Source organism: Megachile rotundata, unplaced genomic scaffold (genome assembly GCF_050947335.1).
Source record: "Megachile rotundata isolate GNS110a unplaced genomic scaffold, iyMegRotu1 scaffold0114, whole genome shotgun sequence".
In the NCBI taxonomy this organism is placed as follows: Eukaryota; Metazoa; Arthropoda; class Insecta; order Hymenoptera; family Megachilidae; genus Megachile; species Megachile rotundata.
Window position 1 is genome coordinate 430,001 of NW_027473411.1, and position 7,500 is coordinate 437,500.

Here is a 7,500-nt window from a genome sequence, read left to right on the forward strand (position 1 = left end):
TCTTCTATTCTCTCCTTTCAACTCTCTTTGGTATTTTATTTAAGACACACCGATAAAGGTTAGCGCGTACAAGTGGCGTGCTGAACGTACCGTGATAGCGCGTACAACGGACATGCTGTTCGAAAAAAACAAATCGGAGCAAGCACGTACACAGAGAATTTTAGCTCGCGCTGGGCACATCGATTCTTACAAATCCACCCAAATTTTTATTTTCTCTCTCTCAAAATTTCGTGTCATAGTTACGATACACACCGTAATAATATTTTTTGTACGTATAAGCGAAAACTCGATGTAATATCGAGAAATCACCCGTACCGAAAACTCTTCACTTTGGAAGAAGTTTCCATTTCAGAAACCGTTTTTACGAGTCATAGTTACATATTATTTCGTTTCAATATCTCTGCGCTGTACGTATAGTGAAGCATTTATTTAATATTTTACTTCATCGTACCGAAAAACTCTCCGCGAAGAAGAAGTTTTCTCGCGCATCGAGAAAATATTTAGGCGTTCGAGACGCACAAAACATTAAGGGGACGTAATATCATTTCTGAATTTCGGAATAAATATTCCGTTTCAAAATTTTTTAGCCTCTCGACTGAAGGCGTTGTAACGAACAAGTTCGTTCAACACCACTATCTAATTCATTTTTAAAATAAATTTTATAAAACCTTTTTTGGCCCGTTTTAGAACGGTCGGTTTTATTCTATCCCTTTTTAATTTTTAGTAGCCTGTGCCGCTTGAGTCAGTACAACGTACACACCAAAGTGCATACGAGTCACCAGCCTCATGTTAAAGGTTCGTCGCATATGTGCCATTTGGTCTTAGACGCCGACACGCGACAATGCAGTGTGGAGAAAATCCTGCATCGATACCGAGAACACGAACAGTCGAGGCAACACGAAGTTACGCACGAGGAGCGGTGGACTAGTTCTCAACCGAGGTCATAGAATAGCCACGCGCCCGACTCTGTTCCGTCTGGTACGATCGGACCGAACGTCTCCTTATAGGTACCGAACGGCCGGCCGGATGGTCGGCGACGCCGGCCGTTACGCACGGGCGCTTACGATGCTAACGCGCGATCCGAACGTGCCAATTCGAAAGTGCGGTAAAACTTAGCGCGAAAAAATCGATTTTTCAAAAAGTTGTCAAACACGCTAAAAAGTATACGGACGATGTTTTAACAATTATTTTACGAAATTTAATGACAAAATTAATCGAAAAAAAATTTTTTTTCCTTTTCTCGCCAAAATAAATACCAAACGAATTTCTAACGTAATAAACGAGTAACAAATAACAGTATACGTCCAAATAACATACAAGAATCGAGAAAATATTTATATTTTTTCAAAAAATTGAGCAAAAATCTCTCCGCATAGTCGGTTCGGTGCCGAGTCCGAACGTACCAAAGTCCCTCCGGCATAGTCGGTTCGGTGAATCGACGACTGACAACCTATATAAAAAACGATTAAAACCTATAGAATAACGTATCACTAGAACATTTATACCATTTTGGCACGTTCGGATTCATAATTAACGAAATTATCGAAAATTTTTCATTGCGCATAGTCGGTTCGGTGAAAAGGTGACTGACAACCTATATTAAAAATGATTAAAACGTATAGAATAACGCACTACTAGAACATTTATACCATTTTGGCACGTTCGGATTCATAATTAACGAAATTATCCAAAATTTTTCGTTCCGCATAGTCGGTTCGGTGAAACGATGACTGACAACCTATATAAAAAACGATTAAAACCAATAGAATAACGTATTACTAGAACATTTATACAATTTTGGCACGTTCGGATTCATAAATAACAAAATTATTGAAAATTTTTCGTTCCGCATAGTCGGTTCGGTGGACCGTCTGATGCGAGACAATGTCCCACCGGCATAGTCGGTTCGGTGAATCGACGACTGACAACCTATATAAAAAACGATTAAAACCTATAGAATAACGTATCACTAGAACATTTATACCATTTTGGCACGTTCGGATTCATAATTAACGAAATTATCGAAAATTTTTCATTGCGCATTGTCGGTTCGATGAAAAGGTGACTGACAACCTATATTAAAAATGATTAAAACGTATAGAATAACGCACTACTAGAACATTTATACCATTTTGGCACGTTCGGATTCATAATTAACGAAATTATCCAAAATTTTTCGTTCCGCATAGTCGGTTCGGTGAAACGATGACTGACAACCTATATAAAAAACGATTAAAACCAATAGAATAACGTATTACTAGAACATTTATACAATTTTGGCACGTTCGGATTCATAAATAACAAAATTATTGAAAATTTTTCATTGCGCATAGTCGGTTCGGTGAAAAGGTGACTGACAACCTATATTAAAAATGATTAAAACGTATAGAATAACGCACTACTAGAACATTTATACCATTTTGGCACGTTCGGATTCATAATTAACGAAATTATCCAAAATTTTTCGTTCCGCATAGTCGGTTCGGTGAAACGATGACTGACAACCTATATAAAAAACGATTAAAACCAATAGAATAACGTATTACTAGAACATTTATACAATTTTGGCACGTTCGGATTCATAAATAACAAAATTATTGAAAATTTTTCGTTCCGCATAGTCGGTTCGGTGGACCGTCTGATGCGAGACAATGTCCCACCGGCATAGTCGGTTCGGTGAATCGACGACTGACAACCTATATAAAAAACGATTAAAACCTATAGAATAACGTATCACTAGAACATTTATACCATTTTGGCACGTTCGGATTCATAATTAACGAAATTATCGAAAATTTTTCATTGCGCATTGTCGGTTCGATGAAAAGGTGACTGACAACCTATATTAAAAATGATTAAAACGTATAGAATAACGCACTACTAGAACATTTATACCATTTTGGCACGTTCCTATTCATGATTAACGAAATTATCGAAAATTTTTCATTGCGCATAGTCGGTTCGGTGAAACGGTGACTGACAACCTATATTAAAAATGATTATAACGTATAGAATAACGTATCACTAGAACATTTATACAATTTTGGCACGTTCGGATTCATAAATAACAAAATTATTGAAAATTTTTCGTTCCGCATAGTCGGTTCGGTAGGCCGTCCGACCGGGACCAAGTCCTTCCGGCATAGTCGGTTCGGTGAAACGATGACTGACAACCTATATTAAAAACGATTAAAACCTATAGAATAACGTATTACTGGAACATTTCTACCACCTCGGCACGCTCGGATTCATAAATAACAAAATTATTGAGAATTATTCGTTCCGCATAGTCGGTTCGGTGAAACGATGATTGACAACCTGTATAAAAATTGTTCATAACCGATAAAGTAACGTATTTCTAGCACCGATATACCGTTTCGGCACTTTCGGATACATAATTAACGAAATTATCGAAAATTTTTCATTCCGCATAGTCGGTTCGGTGAAACGATGACTGACAACCTATAATAAAAACGATTAAAACCTATCGAATATCGTATGACTAGAAGATTTATACCGCTTTGACACGTTCGGATTAATAAATAACAAAATTATTGAAAATTATTCGTTCCGCATAGTCGGTTCGGTGGGCCGTCCGAGCACGACCAAGTCCGTCCGGCATAGTCGGTTCGGTGAAACGATGACTGACAACCTATACTAAGAACGATTAAAACCAATAGAATAACGTATTACTAGAACGTTTATACAACTTTGGCACGTTCGGATTCATAAATAACAAAATTATTGAGAATTATTCGTTCCGCATAGTCGGTTCGGTGAAACGATGATTGACAACCTGTATAAAAATTGTTCATAACCGATAAAGTAACGTATTTCTAGCACCGATATACCGTTTCGGCACTTTCGGATACATAATTAACGAAATTATCGAAAATTTTTCATTCCGCATAGTCGGTTCGGTGAAACGATGACTGACAACCTATAATAAAAACGATTAAAACCTATCGAATATCGTATGACTAGAAGATTTATACCGCTTTGACACGTTCGGATTAATAAATAACAAAATTATTGAAAATTATTCGTTCCGCATAGTCGGTTCGGTGAAACAATGACTGATAACCCATTAAAATAATGATCAGACCTGTTAGAGCATTGTATTCTTAATACTCCTATATGGTTTTGGCACGTTCGGATTCATAAATGAGGATGTTATTAATAAGAAATCGCTCCGCATAGTCGGTTCGGTGAAACAATGACTGATAACCCATTAAAATAATGATCAGACCTGTTAGAGCATTGTATTCTTAGTACTCCTATATGGTTTTGGCACGTTCGGATTCATAAATGAGGAAGTTATTAATAATAAATCGTTCCGCATAGTCGGTTCAGCGGTGAGTTCGTGCACGACTAAGTCCCACCGGCATAGTCGGTTCGGTCAAACTATGACTGACAACCCATTCCAAAAACGATTGGACTCGTTAGAGCAGTGTACTCTTAGTACTCCTATATGGTTTTGGCACGTTCGGATTCATAAATGAGGATGTTATTAATAAGAAATCGCTCCGCATAGTCGGTTCGGTGAAACAATGACTGATAACCCATTAAAATAATGATCAGACCTGTTAGAGCATTGTATTCTTAATACTCCTATATGGTTTTGGCACGTTCGGATTCATAAATGAGGATGTTATTAATAATAAATCGTTCCGCATAGTCGGTTCAGCGGTGAGTTCGTGCACGACTAAGTCCCACCGGCATAGTCGGTTCGGTCAAACTATGACTGACAACCCATTCCAAAAACGATTGGACTCGTTAGAGCAGTGTACTCTTAGTACTCCTATATGGTTTTGGCACGTTCGGATTCATAAATGAGGATGTTATTAATAAGAAATCGCTCCGCATAGTCGGTTCGGTGAAACAATGACTGATAACCCATTAAAATAATGATCAGACCTGTTAGAGCATTGTATTCTTAATACTCCTATATGGTTTTGGCACGTTCGGATTCATAAATGAGGATGTTATTAATAATAAATCGTTCCGCATAGTCGGTTCAGCGGTGAGTTCGTGCACGACTAAGTCCCACCGGCATAGTCGGTTCGGTCAAACTATGACTGACAACCCATTCCAAAAACGATTGGACTCGTTAGAGCAGTGTATTCTTAGTACTCCTATATGGTTTTGGTACGTTCGGATTCATAAATGAGGAAGTTATTAATAATAAATCGTTCCGCATAGTCGGTTCAGCGGTGAGTTCGTGCACGACTAAGTCCCACCGGCATAGTCGGTTCGGTCAAACTATGACTGACAACCCATTCCAAAAACGATTGGACTCGTTAGAGCAGTGTACTCTTAGTACTCCTATATGGTTTTGGCACGTTCGGATTCATAAATGAGGATGTTATTAATAAGAAATCGCTCCGCATAGTCGGTTCGGTGAAACAATGACTGATAACCCATTAAAATAATGATCAGACCTGTTAGAGCATTGTATTCTTAATACTCCTATATGGTTTTGGCACGTTCGGATTCATAAATGAGGATGTTATTAATAATAAATCGTTCCGCATAGTCGGTTCAGCGGTGAGTTCGTGCACGACTAAGTCCCACCGGCATAGTCGGTTCGGTCAAACTATGACTGACAACCCATTCCAAAAACGATTGGACTCGTTAGAGCAGTGTATTCTTAGTACTCCTATATGGTTTTGGTACGTTCGGATTCATAAATGAGGAAGTTATTAATAATAAATCGTTCCGCATAGTCGGTTCAGCGGTGAGTTCGTGCACGACTAAGTCCCACCGGCATAGTCGGTTCGGTCAAACTATGACTGACAACCCATTCCAAAAACGATTGGACTCGTTAGAGCAGTGTACTCTTAGTACTCCTATATGGTTTTGGCACGTTCGGATTCATAAATGAGGATGTTATTAATAAGAAATCGCTCCGCATAGTCGGTTCGGTGAAACAATGACTGATAACCCATTAAAATAATGATCAGACCTGTTAGAGCATTGTATTCTTAATACTCCTATATGGTTTTGGCACGTTCGGATTCATAAATGAGGATGTTATTAATAATAAATCGTTCCGCATAGTCGGTTCAGCGGTGAGTTCGTGCACGACTAAGTCCCACCGGCATAGTCGGTTCGGTCAAACTATGACTGACAACCCATTCCAAAAACGATTGGACTCGTTAGAGCAGTGTATTCTTAGTACTCCTATATGGTTTTGGTACGTTCGGATTCATAAATGAGGAAGTTATTAATAATAAATCGTTCCGCATAGTCGGTTCAGCGGTGAGTTCGTGCACGACTAAGTCCCACCGGCATAGTCGGTTCGGTCAAACTATGACTGACAACCCATTCCAAAAACGATTGGACTCGTTAGAGCAGTGTACTCTTAGTACTCCTATATGGTTTTGGCACGTTCGGATTCATAAATGAGGATGTTATTAATAAGAAATCGCTCCGCATAGTCGGTTCGGTGAAACAATGACTGATAACCCATTAAAATAATGATCAGACCTGTTAGAGCATTGTATTCTTAATACTCCTATATGGTTTTGGCACGTTCGGATTCATAAATGAGGATGTTATTAATAATAAATCGTTCCGCATAGTCGGTTCAGCGGTGAGTTCGTGCACGACTAAGTCCCACCGGCATAGTCGGTTCGGTCAAACTATGACTGACAACCCATTCCAAAAACGATTGGACTCGTTAGAGCAGTATACTCTTAGTACTCCTATATGGTTTTGGCACGTTCGGATTCATAAATGAGGATGTTATTAATAAGAAATCGCTCCGCATAGTCGGTTCGGTGAAACAATGACTGATAACCCATTAAAATAATGATCAGACCTGTTAGAGCATTGTATTCTTAATACTCCTATATGGTTTTGGCACGTTCGGATTCATAAATGAGGATGTTATTAATAATAAATCGTTCCGCATAGTCGGTTCAGCGGTGAGTTCGTGCACGACTAAGTCCCACCGGCATAGTCGGTTCGGTCAAACTATGACTGACAACCCATTCCAAAAACGATTGGACTCGTTAGAGCAGTGTATTCTTAGTACTCCTATATGGTTTTGGTACGTTCGGATTCATAAATGAGGAAGTTATTAATAATAAATCGTTCCGCATAGTCGGTTCAGCGGTGAGTTCGTGCACGACTAAGTCCCACCGGCATAGTCGGTTCGGTCAAACTATGACTGACAACCCATTCCAAAAACGATTGGACTCGTTAGAGCAGTGTACTCTTAGTACTCCTATATGGTTTTGGCACGTTCGGATTCATAAATGAGGATGTTATTAATAAGAAATCGCTCCGCATAGTCGGTTCGGTGAAACAATGACTGATAACCCATTAAAATAATGATCAGACCTGTTAGAGCATTGTATTCTTAATACTCCTATATGGTTTTGGCACGTTCGGATTCATAAATGAGGATGTTATTAATAATAAATCGTTCCGCATAGTCGGTTCAGCGGTGAGTTCGTGCACGACTAAGTCCCACCGGCATAGTCGGTTCGGTCA